The sequence below is a fragment of the Pipistrellus kuhlii genome, unplaced genomic scaffold, assembly GCF_014108245.1.
Source record: "Pipistrellus kuhlii isolate mPipKuh1 unplaced genomic scaffold, mPipKuh1.p scaffold_m20_p_2, whole genome shotgun sequence".
In the NCBI taxonomy this organism is placed as follows: Eukaryota; Metazoa; Chordata; class Mammalia; order Chiroptera; family Vespertilionidae; genus Pipistrellus; species Pipistrellus kuhlii.
Genome location: NW_023425515.1, coordinates 77,064,118 through 77,092,091, shown reverse-complemented (window position 1 = coordinate 77,092,091; position 27,974 = coordinate 77,064,118). Strand labels below are relative to the sequence as shown.

The window sequence follows — 27,974 nt, the reverse complement described above, 5'->3', positions numbered from 1 at the left end:
CTCAGAGAACATAAGAAAATGTGCAGAGTAAAAGCAAACTGAATGAAGGGAAAACAGACTAAAAATTTAGGCAGAGATAAAAATGAAATGAAATGTAACAGAAGGTGACTGGTAACTAAACATGGTAGTGGATAAAGTGAGTTTATCTTGCCATGCATTATATTTGCAAGTTAAAGTAGATAATGATAAGAACTCTACAAAATTTAAAGAAGATGATGAGCATCATTATAAATTTCTTTGTAACATTAAAAAAAAAAAGATGACTGTGTACTTGAATTGGAAGTGAATGAGGGATGACTCAAAGCACATAATTAATTATCCTTGGCTATTTTACACTGTGGCTAATTCAGATGTTATTCTCTCAGGCAGAGAGGAAGAAACTTGATTTATTCAGTCTGGAGTCCTATTCTCATTAAAAAAGAAAGGCTTGGGCACCATTGACATGCTTGCAAGTCATAGCCCTTCTGTCCTCCTTGGAAACCGGGTAGCAGAACAGCAAACAAAGGATGTTTCTAAAATGAGCATTAAAAGTCCTTCATGTTGCAGCGAAGGTGTATTAAAAGTAAAGGATAGAAAGGCGATATTTCCAGTTAACCAATTAAGTTTTTAAAAATAACTTTAGAAAAGCTGTCCTAGTATGTCCAAACAATACAAAATCAATCATTTTTTTATTTAAACTTTGAATTTTTATAATTAAATAAATTTAAAAAGCAAACACTGAGAAAAAAAGTGGGTACCAAGCAAAGACTTAAAATTATATACTAGATTGCTAACGCTTTCTCAGTTAATTCTGACTTTGTTTGAGACAAGAACAATGGATAAACCAAAGTAATGTTTTGTTTGAAAGCAATGTGATTCCATTAGTCTGCAAGTATGTTTTGTTAATAATTTTAACTTGTTCCAAGGAACCTTTTTTTGTTACAGGTCTCATTTCATATTGGCCTTCAATAAAGTTTCTGTCAAATGTTTGAAGTGATGGAAAATTTATGTGAAGTTCTTAATAGCCAGGATGTGCTTCCTAATGTAGACTAAGAAAAATTATGAAGTTAATTATTTGTGGTAGGTTAATGTAACTTTATCCATTTTTTCCTACGGATGCATTTAAATGCCAAAAGAAACAAACCCACTTGCTCCAGGCCACACAAGTCAGTAGCTGTTGGGTGGTACTTGAGAGGGATTACAATTCACAACTTCTGACACCTAGCCTACTAGGCCACACCAGTTCCAAACTGTCCCCAATAGATCAACTTTCTCCTTTCTGAAAACATGTGTTTCCTAATGCTGTTGCTGCTGAAAGATATGTCTGTTCATGTGGCTAATCTTCATTGCTTAGAAAGGAATAATAAGAAACAATCACTCATTTTCAAGTTCATGGCCTTTTCAAAAATTTTAAGGGATTCTTCAAGTTTCTAAAAACTACAAATTTGAGTTTCTCTTTTTAAATTTCTTTACATATGGGGTTTGTGGCTTTTTATGTTTATGTTTTTAATATTTTTAGACCAATATTTTATTACATAATCAATGTTCTTGAAAGTGAGGAAATTGAATGTATTTTCAGGATTGTAGATAAGTAGACTAATATAAATTATATTGATAACACATTAAAAGAGAAAGCTTAACTGTGCTGATTTTCAGGGGGAAAAAAAATCTTGTCTATAGCTAGCACTTTAGCTATAGCAGTAAATCAGCTGGGATAGAAAATTTACAATGTTCTTTGAGGAAGGTGAAATTTATTATTAGCTTTTATATACTCCATTATTTTCACAAAGTGCTATAAAATAATTTTACAAGTCATTTTCTTCAACTTTCCTGTGCTGTGGTAAATGATATAATTTTCTTGTTTACAAGTAAGAAAACAAAAAACAAAAAACAATCCTGAGGTCAAAGTCAGATTTTTTAACTTATACAAGGTTACAAGATAAACCTATGAGCATTAGTTAGAATTGGAAAAAAAAATACAGCTTTATAGCATGACTATTTCTATTTTCTTACTCTTTTGAACATCACATTTTAATTTAGATTTTTTTATAACAGCACTACCCAATAATATCATTTATGCATTTAGTGTTTATTGTGTGCCAGATGCAATTTTACATGGTAACTTACTAAATCTTCAGGACAATCCTATGAGGAAGATTTATTTCACATTGTACATGGTTAGGCACAAGAAAGAATACATAGTGGTAGTGCTCAAAGTTTAGACTCTAGGCCTGCATTATGGGAATCACCTGGGAGGATTATTATGCAAATCCTCAGGCCCCACTCTAGACAACTATGTGAGAAACTCAATGGATAGGGTTTTGCAATATCTACTTAATAGGTGATTTTGATGAATGCTGTAGGCTGAGAACAAATGATTCAGAACACAGATTCTATAGGTAGGTTGCATGAGTTTTAATGTTTAGATTTTCAGTTATGAGATGTATGATTTCAAGTTACTGGTCTCTCAAGGTCTTGATTGAGTTATATTTACAGTGTGAGTGATAGTAATAGTTTCTATTTGATGAGGTTGTCAAGAGCACTAAACCAGACCTCAGGAAGTGAGTATATCTTCTGTAAATAGCAAATACAAAAATCAATTTTATTATCCATAGGATCAGAATTAATTATACTATGGGAATCCTGTACAATAAAAGCCTAGCTACAGAAACAGCAGAATGAACAGAATGACCAAATTCCAGAATGACCATGGCCCCTCACTCAGGCCAGCTGCCCACCAGCAAGTGGTTAGGGGAGATCAGGTAGGCAGAGGACATAGAGGCAATCAGGTAGGCAGATGCAGTTAGGGGTGATCAAGCAGGCAGGCGAGCAGTTAGAGGTCTGATTTTATTGTGAGATACTGCCCAACTGCAGTTTAGGCCTGATCTGCTGCAGGATTGGGCCTAAACAGGAAGTCAGACAGACTTCCCCAAGAGGTCTCAGATTTTGAGAGGGTGCAGGCCAGGCTGAGGGACCCCCACTCCAAGCACAAATTCATGCACTGGGCCTCTAGTTCATTAATATAATATGATAGATTAAAGCATTCTACATGGTATTCCACAGTAAATGTTCAGTATCTGAGATCTCATATTATTATATTTTTATTGTTGTTGTTAGTAGTATTTATAACTAATCTTTACCATTGCCAGTCTTTTTTTTTTTTAAGTATTTAAATTTATTTCAGAAAGACATAGAAACAATGATGAGAGAGAATCATTGATTAGCTGCTTCCTGCATGCCCACTACTTGGAATCAAGCCTGCAACCCAAGCATGTGCCCTAGCCGGGAATTGAACTGTGATCTAGTTCACGGGTTGATGCTTAACCACTGAGCAACATCAGCCAGGCAACCATTGAACTTGTAGAAGTTTGGGGTTATTGTTTTACCTTTAACTTTAGACGCAGAAATCTGCTCCTGCCCTCCTGTTCTTCTATGTGCCTCTCTGTCTTTGGTGAGCTGATACTCCACCTGTTCTTTGTGACTAAGAGCTTTAACCACATGGACAACTTCTTTTGATCTAGAGTCAGTCTGACTCTCACTTGTTTCTTATTTCTATATGAAGAGATGCTACCGTGTGTGAAATTCTGTAGATTGACTATGAGTTGTGTCCAGCAGAGTTTTTCTAATAAAATATATCTATTCTTTGATTTAAAAACAAACAAGTAGCCTGGCCGGTGTGGCTCCATGGTTTAGTGTTGACCCATGAACCAGGAGGTCAGGGTTTGATTCCATTTCTGGTCAGGGCACATATCTGATTTTGGGACAGAATCCCCAGTAGTGGCTGTGCAGGAGGCAGCTGATCAATGACTCTCTCTCATCATTAATGTTTCTATCTCTCCCTCTCCTTTCTCTCTCTGAAATCAATTAAAAATGTTTAGTTTTGTTTTGTTTTTTAAGGAACATGAGCCTTTGAGACAGTTATTTTAAAAAACAACAATAAGCAAGTAAACAAAACACTATATTCCTTCACCAGAATCTGTCTCAAATTGTAGCAATAATTATTTTTGGAGCAATAATTTTTAAGTTAATCAAGTGTGAAAACTAATATGGAAAGAATACTGCCCTTGCCAAAACCGGTTTGGCTCAGTGAATAGAGCATCGGCTGATGTGGACTGAAAGGTCCCAGCTTCGATTCCAGTCAAGGGCATGTACCTTGATTTTGGACACATCCACAGTAGGGGGTGTGCAAGAGGCAGCTGATTGATGTTTCTTTCTCATTGATGTTTCTAACTCTTTATCCCTTTCTCTTCCTCTCTGTAAAAAATCAATAAAAATATATATATATTTTTAAAAAAATATACTGCCCTCTCTTTTACATATATATACTTTTCATGTACACAAAATATAGATTCCTCTCAGCAAGTATTACTTAAGTATTACTTTGTTGTTGACTTTAACTTGTTCTCTGTTTCAACCCTGAGACAAAAAAAAAAAAATGTTTATTCTTATTCTCTAGGGAATATTAAGTATAATAACATTAGGAAAAGGTATCTTTAAATATAAAGTCCTTCTATTACATATTGATTCTCTAGGAAAGCAATAGTTAAGAAAATTGCTTCAGTGATACATGGCAATCTGAGATGATAATTTAAAATTTCAAAGTAGGATTATTTTTTTTAAGCGTACAACAAATTTAAATATAATTTTGAATGGTGCTCATAACTGTTTTTTGGTATTTTTTTGGGGGGGTTATCAAATTATTTAATGAGAGAAACACAATAAATGCTATTGCCATGCTGGAACTCAACAAATCAATTTATTCAGAAAAAAACAATCAAGTGGCTAAAGGAGTAGGGGTCATGAGTAGGGAACAATTGGTCATTGTGTCAGGTTCTGGTGCCAGCCATGACATTTTCCTGTCTGGTTTAATGAGGGTGTGGTCCATAGGGTTGTCCTCTTTTATGGATCTGGTGTCGAAACACAACTTCTCCCTTCTGCCGTCCTGGAAGCAAATATTGCAATATATTACAAGATTTAGGGCAAGCATGCTTCTATAAGGTCCAGCATACTTTCCTTTGGAGTCTTTCAGTTTGCTATGGGCTCTTACAACCTAGATAGCAAGAGCTGTGAAAGGAAAGTCTTGTGAAAGGTGACAATTTTATGAAAGTTCTTCCAACAAAGAGGATGTGTGTGCAAGTAAAATGAGAAGAAACCATAACAAAAAAACCTCTGAAAACCAAATAAGCAACAATATAAAACTCAAGGTCAGAAGCAGAGCCAAAAATGTTTTTGTTTGCTGTGAAGATAAATACAATATAATGCCAGTCAGTTGCATTGACTTGTCTTTCTTCATGGAGGTTTTCTTGTTTATTTATTTTTTATTTTTACTTCAATTTGTTGGGGTGATATTGGTTAATAAAATTATATAGATTTCACTTGTACAGTTCTATAATATACCATCTATGTATTGTATTGTGTGTTCACCACCCTGAGTCAAGTCTTCTTCTGTCACTATTTATCCCTTCATACCCTCTTGTACATTTTCCCATCTCTCCCTTTTACTTCTGATAATCACTAGCACATTTTTAAACAGTGGCTGTAATTCCATAAGACTGGATTTCAAATGGGGATGTTAAGAATCCTGGGATGTTAAGAATCCTGCCTGAGCTTGGACTTTTCAGGTGGTCATTGTCCTTGATATTGATAATTTTTAAGATGTTTTAGATTTCTGGACTTATGTTCAAAGAAGAGCTATAAGAGGAGGAAGGATGAAAAAAGGGAAACAAGAAAGAGAAAGAAATGACCACAAATAAAAGGAAAGAAAATGCTATCAAATGGTTTAGTTTGCATTTATTATTAAATCAGTTATATTATCAATTGTGGCTACTATGTTTAGAAGTAAAAATAAAACATTTTAATTGTAATATTTACTTAAATTTTAAAGAAAACATATTAATAAATTATATAATTTATCTAAATTCCACACACCCGTGGTTGAATTGACGAGTATGCCACCACTTTTGTGGCTGTGCACAGGGTCTGAAGGAGGGGCTGAAGCACACATGAAAATACTATATAAGAAATATGAATTTAGAAGGGATTGAGGCCAGGTGGAGCCTCTTTCTTGAAGAGACACACATACTTCTAGCTTGGTCCACCTTTTACTTACTTGAATACACATTTGCCTTATTAGTAATGCATATAGTCATATCAAAGGTAAAGTTTGGTAAACAGTAAAAGGATTATCAGGTTAGGGAATTGCCTTGAGCCACCACTTATCTCAACACTAACAATTGGTGCTTAGTGTCAGCCCTGCTAATGCCCAAGGTCCATTGGCCTTCTGTGTTCCTTGTTGCACTCTTGTGACAGTATCAGCAAGCAGTGGCTTCCCACAAGAGTGTATAATGTTACATTACATTTAAACCAAATTCCTGTCTTTTACAATTAATACATTGTCTTTGAGCTTTGCCTTGTTGCAAGTGTCAAGGAATTTTAACCCATTAATACTTGTTAGAAAATGGAAAACATATCCTATGTTAGTAGATAGTTTCATTAAAATTGAAGTTCTGAGTGACTCCAAAGTCCATCATTTTTCACTATACAAAGTTTAATATATGTGAACCAAAATTCTGCTATTGGATATGCTATGACACAGTAGTTGGGAAAGCAATGTCAATTCTATCAATATATACTTCTTACCCTGGAGATGCATATTCTTCAAAAATCACTGACAGCTTCTAAAATAGAAGACATGACAGAAAAAAAAGAATAATCCATCAGGATCAGACTATGATGTTTCTGAGATATGGCATCCTCATGAGAGAAGAAACTGGATTTCATTCTACAATTGTATGTCTCCTAAATCTTCAAAGTCTGTGGCTTAGAGAATGTCTATTTGTGTTCACAATAATAAAGTTATTAATTTGTGAGAGTACCAAGCTTTCTACTGTACCAAGTGACGATTAGGATTCTTATCTATCTTAGATGTTAAGAACTTCAAATGAGATATTATAAGTAAGATTATCTTTCAAAATGGAATTAACATATTTATAAATGTGTTCATAACTCATTTATACATGTGCTCACTCCAGAATAATTCTTCTAATTATAATATTTACTTTAATTATAATATTTATTTGATTTTTTTCAGTGACACATTAAAATTTTCAATCTTTCCCACAATTGATAGTTAACAGGATATAATATATGGTTTGTGTGATTTTTATATATAGTTCTTCATAGTTGGTTTCGGTAATGTGACTTTGTATCACAGAAAAAAAGTATTGGTTTATTTATTTATTAAATAGATATTTACTGAGGGCAATTGGAGAAAAATGAACTTTGCTGAGAACTGGTACTATAATAAGTAAAGCAAAATATCTTCCTTCAGTTAGAAGTAGAGGGAGGAAGGGATTAAAGGAAAGAAAAAGTGGAAAGATTCCTGGACACAGATAACAGCATGGTGATTGCCAGAGGGAAGGGGTGTAGGGAAAATAGAAGGTAAAAGGAGGATAAATGGTGATGCGAGGAGTTTTGACTTGGGGTGGAAAACTTACAAGTATAATGTGCAGATGATGTACTGTAGAATCACATATCCAAAAACCATATACTTTTATTAACCAATGTCACCCCCAATAAATTCAATAAAAAATAAAAACAATACAAGGCAGTCGACACCATACATATTCAATGTGACCCAGGAGATATACTCTGCCAAGTTTTGGAGCGTTGAAGAAGGTGATATCTGAGCTGGAGTGCCTGGGATGAGTAGCAGTCACTAAGCATAGGACTGGGCATACAAAGCAGAGGAAAAGCTCTAAAAGGGGCTGAAAGGTAAGAGACTACACACAAGAAGAAATCAGAAAAGGCAGTGCCTGCATTTTTAAATTAGATGCCCTAAAAGATATGGGTTTCCAAACTCTCAAATTGTACATAGGTGATTTCTACTCCAGAATATATTCATACTGATTTATCAATGTCACAGAATACCATCCATAAAAATATGTCAGCCTTTTAAATAATAAGTGATGGTATGAAAAGGTTGATAACACCTTCCCTAAATTCCTTCCTTCTCCCTTCTCGGGTAGGAGATCTGTAGAGCAGGCACTGCTCAGTGAGGAAGCCCCAGCCAGGTGCTTAAATTATTGATGGAACCTGTCACCAGCCCATTCTTTAACCTGAATGCATTTTGATTGAGTAGGAAAGAATGTTTAAATGGATTCCTGACTGTGAAGAGAATGGTTTTGCAAATTCCTCCACAGAGCTCCTAATTAAAGTTCTGATAATACTATATTGTGAGATAACTTGTTCTCTTCTATTTTTAATATGGCAATTTAACATGTGCATATAAAATTTAAAAAAAGAAACAGGAGTCAAAAGCAGCTAAGATGAATAATAGCCCTTCCCTTACCTCTTAGATGTTATTTGCAGAAGAAAATATGAAAAAGGTTTGATTGAGAGAGAAAGTTGTGCCAAGCTTTTTATACTCAGGAGAAAGATTTATGATTCTAATCTGAATAGCCCTCTCAGGAAGTCTAGGTTCCCACAGAACACAGGAAATGATGTATTTTTCTGTGGCGTTAAAGGACACATTATGTATTAAGGAGGATATCTGAAAATCATGCTGTTTTGAAGCTTTCCAGCTTTAGTGTTAACTTAGAACATAGCAACTTTTATAGTTTCCAAAGAGATATTAAAGATCAATTTAATGGTTTTCAACAAGTAGTATCCTTTTAAGATGTCATCTTATAAAGCTCATAATTAATTGCCTGGAGATCCATATAAAATAGCATTGCCTAACACATCCTCCACCTCCTCAAGAAACAAGCACATTAGAGTAATCAAAACTTCAGAGGCTGTGCTATATGTTTGCTACTATATCACTAATTTCAATGTCTTGGAAATAGTCAAATAGCAAGGCTTGCATTTTCCTCTGAAAACCATTTTCTTCACCATATAGTAGATGGTTCTGCTCTTTTGTCTTAATGAAAATAATGAGGATGACGATGATGATAATGATGATGATATGAATAATAAACACTCTAATTCTGAATTTTAAAGTGGAATGATTATAATCACATTTAATGAAATAATGATATGTGTAGTCCAAGCATAATTGTGTAAAAATCTTTCATGCTTTTGAATATGTTTCTAGCCAACTCTACAATGGATATTTCATGCATTGGAAATAATTTATTATATGGTCATATTAGAATATTAGATGACTAGATTTGATTTTTGAAAACTTTAACTAAATTGATATGAAAGTATAAAGGACAACACAAAAATAAATCTGCAGCACAAAACTTTAATTGATAAATATTAGGCAATGGTAGAGTTGTTCTAGGCCACTGAAAACATGATGCTTCTAAATGAACTCTTTTTACTTATGCATTTTAAGATATGTTATTATGGGGATAGCACACCCTGGAGAGCTTTTATTTCATAGGTTTATAGTTCAACTCTAAACCACCCATTTAATGGGGAAAATGATCCCAGTATATTCCATTTGTTGTCCTAATATGATGCCCTAGTGTTTTCTTGCTCTTTTTTTCCCCCAAATTTCCTGAACTTTATTTTTTAGGACTATTTTCCCACTTATGAAAATTCCCTATGTTAAATTAGCTAGTAGGTTTCAAAACACTCTTCTTTTTTAAAATATTTTACGCAATGATTCTCTATCAGACCCCCCCTTGGATGGTGAATCTAATATCAATTGGGGGTTTAAGTCTCTAACTTCTCACAGCATAATCAGGAGTTGATTTTCCAAGGAAGGTTCATGAGGGTTTGTCTCAAATATATTTTACTTCTTCACAAATATCTTTGCTTTTACACGCTTCATAATAGGTTTATATTTTTATAAGATGGTTTTCTAAAAACATGTATAATTCCCCAGCAGTCCTTTAAAATAGAGTAAAAATACTTTTCTTTTGGAGGAGTTTTGCCCCAAAGGCTCGTATGCTATATATATTTCCTGCTTTACTTTTCATTTTAAACAGATTTATTCTTAATCCTAGGCATATTGGGACACTTTTCAGGCGGGGTATCAGGTTTGCTGGGCCTCAGTGGCACACTGGCGGATGGCTGGTTGCAGAAGAGTAGCTGAAGCGGGTCTCTGCCCGGTAGGTGGTCAGGGCCCCTGGAAGCTGGGCTCTTCCAGGTGGGAAATCAACCTGTCAGGACGAGTCATGGAAACATGATTAGTTTACTAACTTCATTAAATGAAAACCTTTGCAGCACAAAGCTGCTTTGCTCTCAGCGCCTGCTGCTGCTGCACAATGCAGGGTTTCACGGGCTGAGTGGAATGCCATGTGTACGCCCAGCAGGAGAACATTCCAGAAGGCTGGCGGCTTCTTCTGCTTGTGATCTTGTGACTTCATGTGCAAAGCCCTGTTTCTGTGACTCCTTATCCCACCCCTTTCTCAGTATCCCACAGCCACAGATACGCAGATTCAGAATAAAGTCAAAGAGTTTGCTCTACACTTTTCAGAGTTCGATAAATCTTATAAAGTATGTGTATATAGAAATTGCCAGCATCCCAAATAAAGCGTTTCTGACATATACACCCAGTGCGCCAGAGTGTTTCCTAGTTCCCAGGAGAAATGCTCTAAAATGAGTGCAAATTAACTATTAAAAAGAGGATAGATCTCATTACTCTAAGTGCCTCATGCTGCGGGAGGGGTGTGGCTGAGCTCCTAGTTAAGGGTGTTTAGAGCTGCATCCTTAACTGCATTCTTAAGTATGCATCTGGCTTGCTTGGTGGTAAACTGTGGAAAATTTGAACCAAATGTGTGTATGGTGGGGGGCTTTTCCTAGGTTTTTAAATAACAGACTACATATCATTTAAATTCTTGGAGTAGTCTTTTATTTTGAATTTAAAGTAGTTTTGCAAGTAAATAGCTATGTCAAATGAGCTACACTGTGTTTTCCTAGAGATTAGTGCACACACATATACAAAGCTTCATTCAGGTAGGGAGAAATATATTCTTGTTCTAAGCAATGGGTTTTAAAAAAATAATTTTTTGTTAATGAAATTTACACACTCTGTTTACCATTCTAGAAACAGTGAGAAAAGAGGTCAGTAACAAATGCTCACTCTACACTTTAATATTTATTGTTTTTAAATAAGTTATATTCATATACCTCATGCTGTCCATGTCTAATTAATTTTTATATTTTCTTTTTATGTATAGTTGCCTTTTGGTTAGTGACTTAGACATATGTTCAATAAATGTTCAAAATAAATGGTACTAAAATTTCAAAGACATTACTCAATTTGTTTAAAATTCAATGAAATGAGCTAGTATGTAAGCTAATTTTTAATATAAGACTTAGACTAAGTGATTTTTTTTAACAACTAAGTGTTCCCTAATAAGGCCATCTGTTACAGTAGTGAATCCTATAGTGCTCACTTGGCAGGATCCTAAAGTAAGGATAGAATGACTAAGTTATGTACTTAACTACTAATCTCTTTCCTTCTTAATTGTTAGTTACAGTCCTCTTCGCTAAGTAGCCAATGATTATCAAAGAAAGAAAAAGTAAATAATATATGAGCTCTCACTATTATTGTAAACTGTAGTGGGAAATGCTACTTTAGACAACTATGATATGAAAAGAAAGATTTATGTCACTTAACAAAAAATATATATTAAACCCATTAAAACACAAAATCTGACAATGTTCTATTACTAAGATGTGAACAGTTTTATTCATTCCACTTCTAAATTCAGAAGAAATTATGTAAAATTACTGACTACAATTTGTCAACATATCTTGTGTGCATCTATGTATATGTATAGTTTTGTGTATATGTGTACGTTTGTGTATGTTCATGTGCATGTGTGTGTGTGTGTGTGTGTGTGTGCGTGTATGTGTGTGTTTGTGAAATGAAATGGGAAGCCCAGAGTAAAATATTACTTCTTATAAGATAGATAGCTAGACATAGAACTGATGCAAAGGCATTTACTCTCCCAAAATGTGAATGGATTTAATTAGTTATGTTCATATTTCATGACTTTTGAATAATATTCATAGAAAACATTGCTATTTCAGGGAAGAAACTTGATAAATGTTTCTATAAGAATTAAAAATATGTGGTTATAAATAGTTTGTCCACAATTCTCTGATGCTGATATAGAAACAGCATCTCGGTGTTCATAGTAATTAGTAAAAAGGCTCCAGAGGATTGAAAAAAGGCCTGAAGTTGGGAAAGGGGTGGTGCTGTCACCTGTCTCCCCTCTGTTGGACAGCTTATTCAAATCAAAGCACTCGAGTAGTGACGAGTGATGTTTCCATTCTCATTAAGCAGGCTGCACTAAATCAAGTGTTCTGGAAAGATGATTGCCTTTCATACAGTAAAGCCTGGTATACCAGTAAGCCGATTTCACTTGAATTAAGAAACACATTGAGATTATATATATATATATATATATATATATATATATATATATATATATATATATAAAAAAGGCTAATATGCTAAGTGTCCAACCATCCAGGTAATGATGTCACGTAGCAATGTGCAGCTTCTTTCCCTAGCAACTAGCCTCCTTAGAGTTTTTTAGCCCAGGATCACCACTTGCTTTATAGCCAGGTTGGAACACTTCACACTTTAACCAAATGTCTGTGAAGCATTTTCCCATGATTCATCTCATTTGACCCTCACAGAAGTTCTAGAGTAGGTAGATAGGAGACTCAGTGGAATCCTATTTTCTTTTCATTAGCCAGAAAACCGATTTAGAAAGCTTAAAAACTTGACCCAACTGAAAAGAAGTAAGAAATGGTGGACCTTGAAAATGACCTCAGGTTTCCTCAGTGCACAGAATATATTGATAGTTGAACACTGCTGCAGTTAAATATTTACACTTTGTCCTCCCTGCATGATTTACAATAATAATCTGCTTCGTGTTGATATTTACTGCTGTATTACTAACAATTACCTGAAAGAGTAGTTGGGATGCATCTCTGGGCTGGAAAAAGTTTAGCTAAATAAGAAAGCAGGTCTAATTAAGCAACTTTATTCTATATTTATAAAAAGTTAAGTTGACTCACACATGCATGACACATAAAGTTCTCACTGGTGTCAATTGCATGTGTGTGTTTTGATTTGTCATTGTCAATCATGAATTTGGTTAACGCTTCTATTATAAAGGGTGAATAGCAATATTAATCTATTTTTTGTCATTAATTTCCTTTCAATGTGGATGAATACATGCACTGGGCCACTAGTCCTAATATATAAAAAGCCAGGGACTATAATAACGAAAACAACTGGATGGATGACTGAACAGCAGGCTGTGTGGTGTGACCAGGCCAGCAGGGGGTTAGTGAGGGACGACCAAATGATTGAACTTCAGGCTATATGGGGCCACCAGGCTGGCAGTGAGGTCAGTTGGGGGTGACCAGGCTGGTGAGGGGGAGCAGTTGGGGTGACCAGGCTGGCAGTGGGGCAGTTAGGGGCTACCAGGCTAGCAGGGGGACAGTAAGGGTCAACCAGTCAAGGGCACATATTTCAGTTACAGGCTCATTCCCTGGCCCTGGTCTGGGTGCATGCAGCAAGCAACCACTCAATATGTCTCTCTCACATTGTTGTTTCTCTCTTTCTGTCTCCCACCTCCCTCCCACTCCCTTCCACACTCTCTAAAAACCAATGGAAAAGTACCTTGAGGTACAGATTAACAAAACAAAACAAAACAAAAATAACAATAATAAAACAAAGTGCACACTTGCTATCACAGAATGAATCATGATACATATTATTAATAAATTTAATCCATACCAATTATATTTAATAAACTACGTATTTGGGAAGTTCTATAAATGCAACTTGCTGTTGTTTTTAATAGCTTTTTAAAGATTTATGGAATGTAAAGTTAACATAATCAAGGTGAAACCTTTAGAAGTGTAAGTCATTCCCAGTAATGGTAGTGAGGCCTCTGATAAACTCAGACTATTTGGGAATATTTTTATTATATTGAAAAATATGTGAACTCTGAAAGTTTTATGTAGCATCAAACTTTTTTCAAATATGAAACCTTAGTGACAATTTTACAAACAATTGTCATGACAATTATTTTAAAATCTTAATAATGATTTTCTGATTATTTTCTTCAGGAAAACAAAACAAAACAAAAAAAAACCTTTCTATTTCTTAATGGCCAAATGAATTTTTAAAATAAAACTAGGTTTTTGATAGTCCCCTTCTTCTTTTTCTTGGACAGAGGGAGAGTGAGAGAGAAATCATTTCATTTCTCTTCTTACTGTTCAAAGGCTGAAAGTTATCAGGTCATTTCCTCTATTCAGAATATTCTTTGCCTCCAAATTGTTTAATAGTTGCCTTCTCTCCAAGAACAAATGTTATTCCTCAGAGAAGACATCCTGGGCTACTTCATTTATCCTTTTTTTAGCTTTTAAATTAACTCAATAAATATTGAAAACATATATGCTAGGCAATGCCTCTGCAATTGGAATGCAGCATTGAATGACATGGACAAAAATATCTCCCTTAATGATGTTTATACCCTAAGGGAGAAGAAATATAAAAATATTTCAAAAAATAAATTTATTAGAAGATAATTTATATAGATAAAAATAAAGCATCAATAAAGAATAAGAAGTTTTAAGTATTACATATATATATGTATATGTATATATGTATATATGTGTGTGTGTATATATATATATATATATATATATATATATTACACAATTTTATCATAAAGAGATTTTAAGGAAGGTCTCACTTTGTGCAAAGCCCTGATAAAGAGAGAGCATGCAGGATCTTTTCATAAGAGCAGAGGCCATGAACTGGAAGCATTGCTGGTGTATTTCATGAGCATCAGTGGCCTAGTTTACTGGCGCAGAATGAATTAGAAAGAGATGAGTGGGATGTTAGTAAGGTAAGGGAGGTGGGACAGATCAGATAGAGTCATAGGTGAGATGTCTGCTTTTATTCTAACAGAAATCAGAGCAATGGAAGCTTTTGAGCAGAGGTGGTTCATCACCCAGTTCATGCACATCTGGCTGTGTGCGGGGGTGGCAAAGATGAAAGCAGGACCAATTAATTCAGGAGATCTTAGAGTCTAAGAAAACAGTAGCTACAGTGAAGGTGGTGAGAAAAGGTAAAATACTGGGTGTATTTTAAGGCAGGTTAACATAATTAGCTGGTGGTTTGTATATAAGATGACAAAAAGAAAAAAAGAGAAAAAAAAAAGAAAAAAAAAAAGGAGTAAGGGTGGCCCTAGGGCTTTTGGTCTTACCAATAGGAAAATGCCATTGAATGTTATAGGTAAGATTGTCAGAGCAGCAGGTTTGAGGAAATAACCACATTCTATGGTATGTTTGGGAGTCCTGTGAAAGCCCAGGCCTAGAAGGCAGTGAAGGAAGGGTGTGTAAACAATGTGCAATGTGCAAGAACTGGGCCTTGGTTCACTCCAACATGAGGAAAAACACCCATTTTTCCATTTTACTTTCCTAACCCTCTTAATCTCTTTTTAATACCCTCATTTTTATTTTCCTTAGCAGTTCTTCCCTGCACCTGAAAATATCTTATTCATTTTTATATTTACTAGATATCACCTTTTGCATCCACTGGGATGTAAGCTTTATTTGAGCAGGAAAATATCTACATGCAACATATTCACAGAACCTAAATCATGGGGAGCACTCTAAAAACACTTGTTGAAGGAATTGATTTTTGAAACTATTTTTTTGTTTGTTTGTTTGTTTACAATAAAAACATCTATAGCTACAGAACATTTAAGGACAGAAACCAATAGCTAACATTATTGAGGGCCAACCATAATTTGTTTTCTGCTTTTACGTGTAGTAAGAGCAGACCAGCCCTTCAGGTTAGAACTATTGTTATCCTCATTGTACAGATGGGAAAACTGAGATTCAGCAATGCTAAATGCCTTGCTAAAGATTATGTGGATCATAGTAGGCAATGGTGAGGTCAATGAAAGTGTAATATATGCAAGGTTGGAGATGTTGCTGGGGTGAACAAGTTAAGAGAGGGATGTCAACTAAATAAGAGAGAGAACCATCACCAGGAGTAACTATAGTATTCTGAGAATATACAGTATATTATACAGGCCAGCAAGTTTATAAAATGTTCCCCTCCCAAAGAGCAAATGATAGAAATAAGGGCAAAAGATAGAAATAAAAGAAGTGTGGATAAATTTATTTAATTTTGGCATTAAAATGTTTTTAGAAGTAGAAATTTTTCATAAAGATCTTTGAGGTCAACACTTATTTATAAACTAGAAGCCCAATGCATGAAGTTCATTGAAGGGTAGGCTTTCACAGCACCAGCAACCTTGGCCCTTTCAGACCTGGCCACCTCAGCTGCTGCCTCAAAGCGCTGGCCACATTGGGGCCCCGCTCTCCCCTCCTCCTCCCGCCCACTGGTCATTCCAGAAGGTCATTCTGCTGTCTGGTCTAATTAGCATATTAGCTCTTTATTATATAGGATAGGGACACTTAAGGAAGTTACCTCAGGTTACACAAATTTGGGTCAATATTGTCAGCTATGTCTCTCAATTGTAGATTCTCCCTAAGACAAACCTTAGAAGAAAATACAGCAAATTTTTCAACTTTTACTTTTTTTTCTTGACACCCAAAAATGTGTCTAAATATGGTACTGTAACTTAGATTGCTATCCTACCCCACAGAGGTATGCCTACCTGATAAGAAAAGATCAGAATTTATTTTTTAATGAAAAATAGCCTTAAATGTGCATGCTTCATAACTAGATGATTTACCAAGAGCTACAAAAGAATGCAATTTAAAAATTGGTTTAGCCCTGACTGGTTTGGCTCAGTGGATAGAGTATGAGCCTGCAGACTGAAGGGTCCCAGGGGTTCGATTTCGGTCAAGGGCATGTACCTTGGTTGCGGGCACATCCCCAGAAAGAGGTGTGCAGGAAGCAGCTGATTGATGTTTCTCTCTCATCAATGTTTCTAACTCGCTATCTTTCTCCCTTCCTCTCTGTAAAAAAATCAATAAAATATTTTTTAAAAGTTGGTTTAATGTTTGTATATAATAGTTACCATGATGAAAACACAGTTCCTTACATACATAGTCAATGTTGACATATTCAGTTTAGGATCCATGTGCATTTATCTTTTTAATATAATACCCTCTGTGAGCAGAACATTTTTCTAAATGGATGTGTCATTCCATTACTTGGTAGGATATGAATGATTATAGCTTTAAACTGGTAATGTGCCTTCCTGACACAAATATAGGACTAAGATGTTATATAATGTTGACATTTATAGCCAGTTTCATAGACTTTATCTGGAATCCTTGAATGGATGCAGAAGTACTGCATATCTATTTTAAAGTGCCTGTATGCAGACAAGCACAGTGACTATGATGTTATGAAGAGTGTTATGGGCTTTGGTGTTCCTCTACTGCAGGTTGTTTCAGAGCCAATGGAGATATAGAGCTGAACCAATCCATCTACACCAGTGGCAAATGGTGACTTTTACCTAGTAATGTTCTTAGACCACAAACCCAACTCAAGGTTCATCTAATTAGTCTGCTAATACATTCTGTTTATTACATCCTTAAACATTAGTACTAAGCATTTATATATATATATATAAAAACAAAAAACAAAAAAAAAACCACCCTAATATGTAAATAGACCAAACTGGAACAACTGAACAATTGGTCACTGTGATGTGCTCTAACCACTAGGGGAAGCAGGGAACATGGCCGGTTTAGGCAGCAGGCAGCAGAGTGCAGAATATGATGGGCATTGGCCATGGTGGGATGGTGGATCAGGAGAGTGGGGATACCAGACCCAGACGGGCTGTTGGTCACTGTCATCAGGGCTAGCCTCTGGTGGTTCTTAAAAATTCTTTGCTTTTGTGCACCACAGCCCCTCTGGGCACTCTCACCTGCTGCTGGCGTCAGCCCCTTTTGCACCTGCCAGAGCCTCCAATCACTTGGCACTGTCAGCAGTGCAGGCCCCAATCACACTTCAGGGCTTCTTTACCTCCTCCTGCTCCTGAGGGGATGATCAGAAATAGGAGCTGCCTCGAAACTGGTTTGGCTCAGTGGTAGAGCATTGGTCTGCGGATTGAAAGGTCCCAGGTTCGATTCTGGTCAGGGGCATGTACGTTGGTTGCGGGCACATCCCCGGTAGGGGGTGTGCAAAAGGCAGCTGGTCGATGTTTCTCTCTCATCAATGTTTCTAGCTCTCTATCTCTCTCCCTTCCTCTCTGCAAAAAATCAATAAAATATATTTAAAAAAAGAAAGAAAGAAAGAAATAGGAGCTGCCTCTTGCATCTGTTGCCAGTATCAGCTGCAGCTTGCACCCACTGCTGGTGCTGGCCCTGCTTGCACCTGCAGCCAGCGCCAGAGCCGCCTTTCGCACCCACTGCCAGTAGCTGGGTGCCAGTCCAGATCATGCAGCCCCATCAGCTGGTGCAAATGGCTGCTGCAGGCCCTGATTGCTCTTCAGGGCTTTTTCATCTCCCCATGCTCCCAAGGAGCGATCAGGAATGGAAGCCACCTCTCATATCCTCTCTTGGTGCCAGAGCCACGGCTTGCACCCACTGCCAGAGCCTGGCACCAGCCCTGATTGCCCCTGAGGCCTTCTCCACCCCCTCTGCTCCTGAGGGGTGATCTGGGCAGCAGCTTCCACTTGCATTTGATGATGGTGCCAGCCCCACTCATGAACCCACTACTGGTGCTGGCCCCAATTGCTCCATGCCATCAGCAGGTGAGAGCAGGGCTGGGGCCATAAGCACGTGCGAGTGGTGGTGGCTAGAGTTGGGCTGCCAGCTGACAGGGGGTAGGGGTTGCAATGAGAGAGGCCTGGCGGGGGTGCAGAGGATGGGCCGAGACCCGCCCTTGTGCCCACCACAGTTCCTTTCAAGGTGCATGAATTCATGCACTGGGGCCCTACTAAAAAACACCATGATGGTTGTATAAATGATACTGTCTTTTTAGTGTTGTAGGAAACAAAGCACTATGGTGTAGGATGGTTGTCAGCATAATTAAGGCTTAAACCTCAAATGTGAAGCATGTTTATTTACTGTAATATTAGTAGAAATGCTTTCAAAAAGTTTTAAATGTTCTTTAGTCTTAATAAAGAATTCTGAAGATATTTTGAAACTTTATTGAAGGAAAAGTATCAATTATGAGCATGTTAATTATTAATATAGATTAATATAGCATATATTTGACAGACAAGATTCCATGTCTTTATATATGTTAATACAGATGGTCATCAGTACAATCTTCTGAAGTAGCTACTCTTATTAACCCTGCTTTATAAGCTATTGGAAATGAGTCTGAGAGGTGAGTTGACATGCTTCTGCTCACAGAGTTAGAATGTGGGATCACTGAAGTGTACAGAGATTAACTTTCTGCATTTGAATGCCCTCCTTGTGCAGAATGGGGGCTGACAGAAAGAAGCTGGCACTTGGTTCTGCCTTTTACTCTTTATTCCCACTGACAGCCCAAAGTGCTAATGAAGTTGGCTATGGTTAGCTAAGTTCAGTATTAAAGTTGGTACTAAAAAATTAACAGTTTCAGAGTTTACCCCTGAAAGTATTATCTGAAAAAGAAAGAAATGATAATATATGTAGTACATTAAACTAATTCATCCATTGTATGGGATCCTGGAGCAGACACCTTGTACCAAGCAAGTTTATTTGAGAGTTTTGAGCCAATATTGAATTTGTTAAATTTCTGTATTGAGATGGTTACATATATATCCCTTTGTTATTTATAGAATCTCATGTAAGAAATTATTTTTAATTGTAATTTTCTGCATTCTCCTCAATGGCATAAGATTAAATATGTGTGGATGTGTCCGTGTACTTTTGGAGAGGATGGCACTGCGACTTGAGACTTACAGAGACATGCACAGAAGGAGGAAATGTATAGAGGACAAAAAGCCATGGGTCCTACTCCTTGCCATTCTTCCTTTCCTTCCACCCCCTTTTGAAGAATGCAAGTGGATCCCTTTGCATTGTTATTTATTATAGTGAGGGGGGCTTTCTGGAAAGTGAATCCTTTGTGGGGAAAGTTTAGCTTCTGTGTTATAAGCATTAAAGGAAGCTCAGCCGGAGAGCCACCTGATGTGACAGATCTCACTGTCTGACCTTCATTTTGGGATTCATTCTCTGAAATCTCGCTTTTGTTTAATCAATAATGTCAAATAATCCAAACTGCGAGGTCACCATCGGCTCCTGGTTGGACAGTTCCTATGTTGCTGCTCTAAATGTTCATTTCTGTAAGTTTTATTACCTGTTTGTTATCATTCTAATAAAGCACTTCTCCCTGGGGTTTTATCTTATGTTTCTATAAGCATTAACTGTACCTTTATAAATTTGTCAAAGTAATAAATGTTATTTTAATTCCATTATTATTGTCAACAATCTTTTGAGAATTTCTGCTTAACTTGCTCTGATATATTCCTTCTCTCAACAAATGAAAATAGTTTTCAAAGTATAGTCTCATCAGAGTTACATATAAAGAAAAAATGGATACAACCTCTCAAAAATACACTTGAAAATAATTTAATAGTAAATCATGAAATAGGAATTGCAATAATTGAAGTATTCATTAAAACCTTATTAATTCTTCTTTTACTTTTTCTTTCTTGGTACAGTTGACAGTAAAGTATACCTATGTGTTTGGTTAACAATAAAACTGTACTTATTGCAAAGGAGGTTAAAGGCATATCTGTAAATTTTAAAAAATTATACCCACCTGTCAGTTTTAAACCCTGATTTGCAAAGCTTTAGCACTGCATGATGAATTTGTCTTTATTGTTACTGTGCAATGTGTAGGTCAAATAATACTACATGGTAATCATTCTTGGAAAAAAAGAATTTGAAGATAGCTTTCTTTCTCTTTTAGTTAAAAAGTGTACTCTGTAATTGAAATAAATTAAAAACACAACTCCATATTGTTTGATGTCCTGTTATGAGTATGTCTATAATATATTTTTATTTATTATTTTTAATTGAATTAATTTGAATGACAAAAGTTCACAAAACTATACAAGTTTCAAGTGTAGAACTCAACAAAACATCATCTGCACACTGCATTGTGCCCCAAACAGAGTCTCTTTCCATCCTCATTCATCCAATCTTTGCATACCTCCTCTTAGCCCCAACCCCCTTTCCCTAATGTCTTTTTAATGGCAGATTTATTTTCAGAAATAACTATGCATACCCAGAATCGGTTGAGTTAAATGATATACAGCTGGGTGTCTTCCATGCCAGAATCTATAATCACTTAGACAACTGGCTTTGTTCATTTTTTTTCTTACAACCCTTGTAGTTCACATAATATATCACTTATCATAAGAATTTGCTAATTAATTAATAAGTGAACTGGGATCCAAGTCCAACTAAAGCATTTACTCAATCTATGACCATGAGTAAGTCACTGAACCTCTTCCATTTCTAGTATCATAATTTATATAACATGAAGATTGGTTTAGACTACTTCACACTTCCCATGTACTTTGATTGTAGGATTTTATAAGTAAGATTATATATCCTATATAATAAAGAGGTAATATGCAAATTGACCCTCACACTTTTGCACAAGATGGCCACCCCCATGTGGTCAAAGATGGCCACCACAAGATGGCTGCAGGGGAGGGTAGTTGTGGGTGAGCAGGCCAGCAGGGAAGGGCAATTAGGGGTAACCAGGCCAGCAGGGGAGAGCAGTTAGGGGTGATCAGGCTGCCAGGGTAGGGCAGCTAGGGAAACCAGGCCAGCAGAGGAGAAGATAGGCATTGATCAGGCTGGCAGGGGAGTGGTTAAGGGGTGATCAGGCTGGCAGACAGGCAAGCAGTCCTGGGTTGTGAGAGAGATATTTGAGATTAGAGAGGGTGCAGACTGGGCTGAGAGACACCGCCAACCCCAGTGCACAAATTTCATGCATCGGGCCTCTAGTCTAACAGATAATTACGAAGGTGCACAATTCAACTATATATATATATATATATATATATATATATATATATATATATATATATATATATATATATATTCATACTTAGTTTGTACTATAGAGGAAAATAAGTTCACCATACACTAAGATATGCAAAAATATATTTGCTTCTTGTTTTTTAATTTAGAAATATTTATTTTAAAGCTATGTCTTGTGAAAAAGAAATAGGTAGCATTTATATCTGTTTTATTAATTAAAACTTGTTTAGAACAGCCTTCCCTAATAATAAAAAGGTTAAGAAATGATGAAAGATACTTAAAGTATTCTTGAGTAATGAAATCAATAGTTAAGAAACGGTGTAAGATAACTAATCGTAAATTGTAAGTACTTCCTACTGCGAATTATTCCTAAAGAGCTAACTGAGGACCTTGAAGTGTGATGTTCCATGAGATTACCTGTAAGAATCATTTGTTCCATTTTATGATATTGTCACTTAAAAAAATAAGAACATGCCACACTGCAAGTCTAAAAATTTGGCCTGGTTTTATAGGACCTGTGCCAGATGGCCAAGGTAAGTGAAAATATGTGATTTCTATATTAAATTGTGATAATGTGTTATCCTTAGTCTACTTTGAAGGCAGGATTTAGCTGGAGGAATGGTACTTCAATGTCTGGAGCACCAAGATAAATGTAAACTATCTGGCAATCAAATTAATATTAGGTCGACAAACACTAATGTTCAATAATGTTTTGGACTTTCTGGATTTTTAAGCATAGTTGGTTGAAAATGATATAATTCTTTCCAGAAAACTCTTTAATCCCAAATTAAACAAAAAGTATTTTATTGAGAAGGTACTAAAGTCTCTGTAAAGTCTCAATTATTTGATTTAATTTTCCTTAATATTGTTCTTTCTCTCTTACACGCACGCGCACACACACACACACACACACGTTTGCTAAAATGTATTCAAAATTTTAAGTCTTTGAATTGAGTACACATTTGTGCACAAGCCTTTATACATATGTATTATTTTGTTTGGATAAATACAAACCAGTAGCCTGGCTGCATCATATGACATTTAACTTTTTAAGAAAGTGTCGATATAGCTTCCAAAGTGTTTGAAACATTTTTTATACTTGCTAACAGTGTATGAAAATTCCAGTTTGTTCACATCCTTGCCAAACCTTGGTATAGTCACTCTTCTATGTTTGCTATTTTTGTAGGAACATTATTGGTATATTTTCATTTTGGTTTTTATTTCTATAAAACTCGTTATCTTGAGGATATTTTTTCTCTATATGTATAGCTTCTTTTGTAAAATATATGTTTAAAAATTTTGTCCATCATTTATTTGGAGGACTATTTAATGAATATATAATTATTTTTAGGACCATTTGCTCAAATGACTGCATTTTCTCCACTAACTGCTCTTTGTGAATCTTTGTAGAGAACTCTGTTCTGTTCTTTTTTTTTTTTTTAATATATTTTATTGACTTTTTAAAGAGAGGAAGGGAGAGAGAGAGCTAGAAATGTCGATGAGAGAGAAACATTGACCAGCTGCCTCTTGCACACCCCCTACCAGGGATGTGCCGGCAACCAAGGTACATGCCCTTGACCAGAAACGAACCCAGGACCTTTCAGTCCGCAGACCGAAGCTCCACCACTGAGCCAAACCTGTTTCGGCTGTTCTGTTCTTTTAACCTATTTGTTTATCTTAAGATCTATACCATACTGACTAGAAATGTCTTAAACTTATTAATGCTAGTTCTCCAACTTTGTTCTTTTTAAAAATTAATTTATTTAATAACATTTATTTAATGTATGTAATTTCCAGGTTATCTATTTCTTTTTTAAGTGAACATTATAGCTTTTCACTTTTAAAATATTTTTTTCATTTTATCTAAGCTGTCAAATTTATCAAAATAAAATTTTTGACAATATCTGCTTATTATCATTCTGATACTATGCAATCTGTAGTTTCAATATTTACAAAAAATTATATATAATGACCAGTGTAGTTACTGATGCTGGTATGTTTCACTCTTTGTGTAAATCTATATTTCAGTGCATTATTATATTTTTCTGCCTGAAATTTTCTACTAGTGCCCATACAGTTTATGCTGGTGATGAATCCTTTAATGTTGCTTGTCTGAAAAAAAGGTTTAGTCCACATTCACTTATAGAATACACTTGGCTAGGTATAGAATTCTTTTACCCTTTTCTTTTCAGCACTTAGATGATGTCTAACTCTCTTCTGGTTTTATGATTAGAAATCTGTCATCTTCTTTATAGTATTTTATGTGAAGTGTCATTTTTCTGTGGTTGCTTTGAAGATTGGCACTTTTATGGGGTTTGAACAATTTGTTTATAAGGTGCCTTGGTGCAGTGTGCTTTGTTTTTCTTATCTGTGGAATTTATTGACCTTAGATCTGTGGGTTTGTAGTTTTCATTAAATGTGGACAATTTTTAATTATTATTTCTTCAAATATCTAACCCCCAATGGGTAACCCCAGTTTCACATATATTAGGCAACTGAAGTAGTCCTAGGGTTCATGGATGTTCTTCACATTGTTTAAATTGTTTTTCTGTGTGTTTTTCACATTAGTTAGTTTCTATTTCTATGCCTTCATGCTTATGGATCTTTCCCATTATTAATCTGATCTGCTACCTTTCTAATTTAGTGTATTTTTCATGATATACATTATAATTTTTATCTCTAGAAGCTTTATTTGGTCCATCTTATATCTTTCATTTTGTATTTAATTTTTGAACTTATGGAATAAACAATATATGATTATCCTCTAAATATAGAGAAAAGACAACAGTTCAACATAGTAAAATTTTTCTGAAGATTTTACATTTACACACACCTTCATAAAGAAGGTGTAGTACTGATAAATTTTTTGAAGCTGCTGTAAGATATTTGGAAAATAATCTTTCCAGTTGGGTAAACAATATTAAAGGTGTTGAATAGAATGATTATTGAAGATATATTTTAATGAAAGATGGTGATAATGGATGATACTATGCTGGAAGAAGTATGTAATGCTAGAGGGAAAATTTCTAAGATGACTAAAATTTAGATAAAGGTGCATGATAAAACTATCAACAGAAAATTGTACAACAAGAGTACTGTGTCTAGAAAATGAATACCAAAATGAACCAATAAAAAAAATGACAGCCTAATTAAATAAGAAAAAAACAATTATTAAATGTGCAACATGTATAGATATTATACAAAAATCTTTACATATATTACCTCCTTTAATAATCACAGTATTATAATGAGCTTCTGTGGTTGTCTGCAAGTTACATATGAGGATTTGTAAGGTTCAGCAAGGAAATGTTAGGAACAGCATTTGAATATCAATGAAGCCAGCTTTCTGTTATGAATATCAGTATTAAAATGGTATAGGTGTAGTTTAAAAAAACAACTTTTTGTAAGGAGTTTCTCTAAAATAGTATTTCAAATAGAAAAATATAATTGAGTTATGCAATATAAAGCCTTAAGGAACAATTTTGATAGCCCTAAACTCTCAGAGCACTCTCCTATATTTGCCCATCTACAATCTGAGATAGTATTGCATTTTAACTACATATTTCTGTATCAATTATATCGATTCTTCTTTGGAACATAAGCGAATTATTTTATTTTTGTTGTCACATCATGTTTTTTGCCCCAAAGCAAAACAAAGGTAGAATTTAAAATGCTAATGTTATGTTTACTAGCACTTGAACCACAGAAGATTTATACCCTGGGTAATTGTGATTACTTGTTTATTATGTAGCTACTCAGTAAATCTTCTAATTGACAAGCAACTATTAAAGAGTCAAGCAAGCCTTATGATGTTTTGTCTTTCTTCACTAGATTATTATTTTTCTCTATCAGAAAGGTAGCATTCAACATAACTCATTTCTTGTTCTGTAATAAAACAGATGAAGTTAACATCGACATAAACTCAACAAGCTACTCTTGCAGGCCTTGAGCACTGTCAGTATATATAAAGTTTAATATTCTGACAATGCTGAACACACACACTAAGGAGCAGAAAGAAAATTGGAAGGACTGAATTACTTAGTGCATACTATGTTCCAGAAACCCTGCAAAACTGTTTTATTTGATTATCACATTTTATATTTTCAACGATTTTCTCCATTTTCTGAAATATGTATAATGTCACTCAGGTAATTGGCTTTGGAGCCAGATTTCAAACTTTACTGTCTGACTTCAGAATTCAAGGTTTTAACCACAGTGTCATACTGCTCTGTAGTAAGATATAGTGAGTCAAAATAGTGTCTGTCATTTATTTTAATATAGGAAATCCTGAGTGGTAAAGCCAATTTCTTAAAAGTAAAACCTCTCGGATAAAATTCCCAACTCTTTCTTCCATATTGCCATAACTGCTCTCCACAGGACTCAGACGATCTCTTTCCTCTTGCACTTTTACATTTCCTCATTTGTGAGACCGGATTATAAAATAGTATGTCTGTGTCTCCATGAAGGCAGCTAAACATACCTTCAGAATATCTGACCCAGGCCTTAATTAAATGATATAGCAGCACATTTTTATTAATTTTCCAAAGTAAAGTTTATTTTTTTTTGTGGCCAAGAATTATCCAGTCAAATCGGGTTGCTAAAATGAATTACTAAATGAGAAAGACCATTTAGTATTTTTTAAAAATACATTTTAGTAATGGATTTAAAGCACTGAAGGACTTTTTCTCAGGGAGCTCATAAAATACCTCTTGGTGAAATATAACATTTTTTTTCCAAAAAATGTTTTGCTGTTTTAGCCATATTTTAGGATAAATACGCAATCTTCTCAACTTGCTTTATTAATTTGGAATGTATATTATGAGATTTTTTTATAGAACCAGCAGATAATGTCACTTATAATACTAAAATATATATCCAGTACTAAAATAGAGATATTTACTAAGCTTATTTAGAACAGACTAGTATATTACTACGCACAGGGGATTAATAAATGTGCCTTTCAATAATAAAATTGTGTTTCATATTAATTAAACTGAGTAACATGATACCCTGGTTTACATGTTTAAATATTTACATCTTCTCATGCCTGTGTATGTTTGTTAGAGATTCAGCAACTACATTCACAGAATAATTTTAGTCATCTAAATCCCAGTGTATTATAGTAAATATAAATTATTGTGTGCCTGGAGAGAGGTGTAAGTTGGGAGTTAGGCATAAAATAACAAATAATATTTTTATCAAGTTAAAATTATAATTTATTAAACAGACTTCCATGAATGGGAATGTATTCTAAGGTTTTATTTTCTAAGAAGCTCAACACAATGGAATATACCCTTGAATGATTGTCTAAGACATTATGATAGTAGTGTTGACAAGCTCTGTAAGAGTACATTAGGAAGCATAAGAAAAATTATCAGGGATATGAGAAACAAATATAATTTGGTATGGCTATTTTGCAAATGTCAACCTTCTTTGTGTATATTCAAGTAAGTAAAGGAAAATAAAATGTGACTACCTCATCACCTTAAAAATGTAACCATTCAGACTGATGGAATAATCTTGTCTTGTCCTATTTGGAAAATTCGATAAGTAAATACATTTTTAAACAAAATTCAAATATCATGTTTGGTGATGGCATAGCATTAGTTTTTATTTTTATTTTTAATACAATAAAATTCTAAAAATTGTGTCATCTATAATTGAAAAAGTTATCCACTTAGTCCATATTCTAAGCTCAATCATTTTAATATTGTAAAATAATTTAAAGTTTTAGTAATGAATAAATCCTCCTATATGATGTCGTCCTTTCCTCTATTATTCCCCTATTTATTTTTATCTGTTTTATAATTGTCTCCTTTTATATTTGTATTCTGGCTGTTAGAAAGGAACAAAGGGGTTTTAAAGTTTAGCTTGCTTTATAGGAAGTAAAAAAGCCTCTTATTTCATATCCATTTGAGGAGTTTGACTCTATCCTAACTCAGTACAAGTTGAGAATAAGTAGGTGGAAATGATTAGAGACTTACAGTCAGGAGCAAAGTGGTGAAAGATATTGTATGTGAATGAAGAATACCATATGGTATTCATTTCATGTGTACATCATGGCTGCTTATTTTTCTAATACCCTT

The 27,974-nt window shown here is 34.9% G+C and overlaps 1 protein-coding gene across 2 annotated transcripts in view; it reads left to right on the top strand.

Moving 5' to 3' along the window:
• The window catches only part of EPHA3 (EPH receptor A3), a 342,182-nt gene that overhangs the window by 150,988 nt on the left and 163,220 nt on the right, over positions 1-27,974 (top strand). The window lies entirely within an intron of this gene.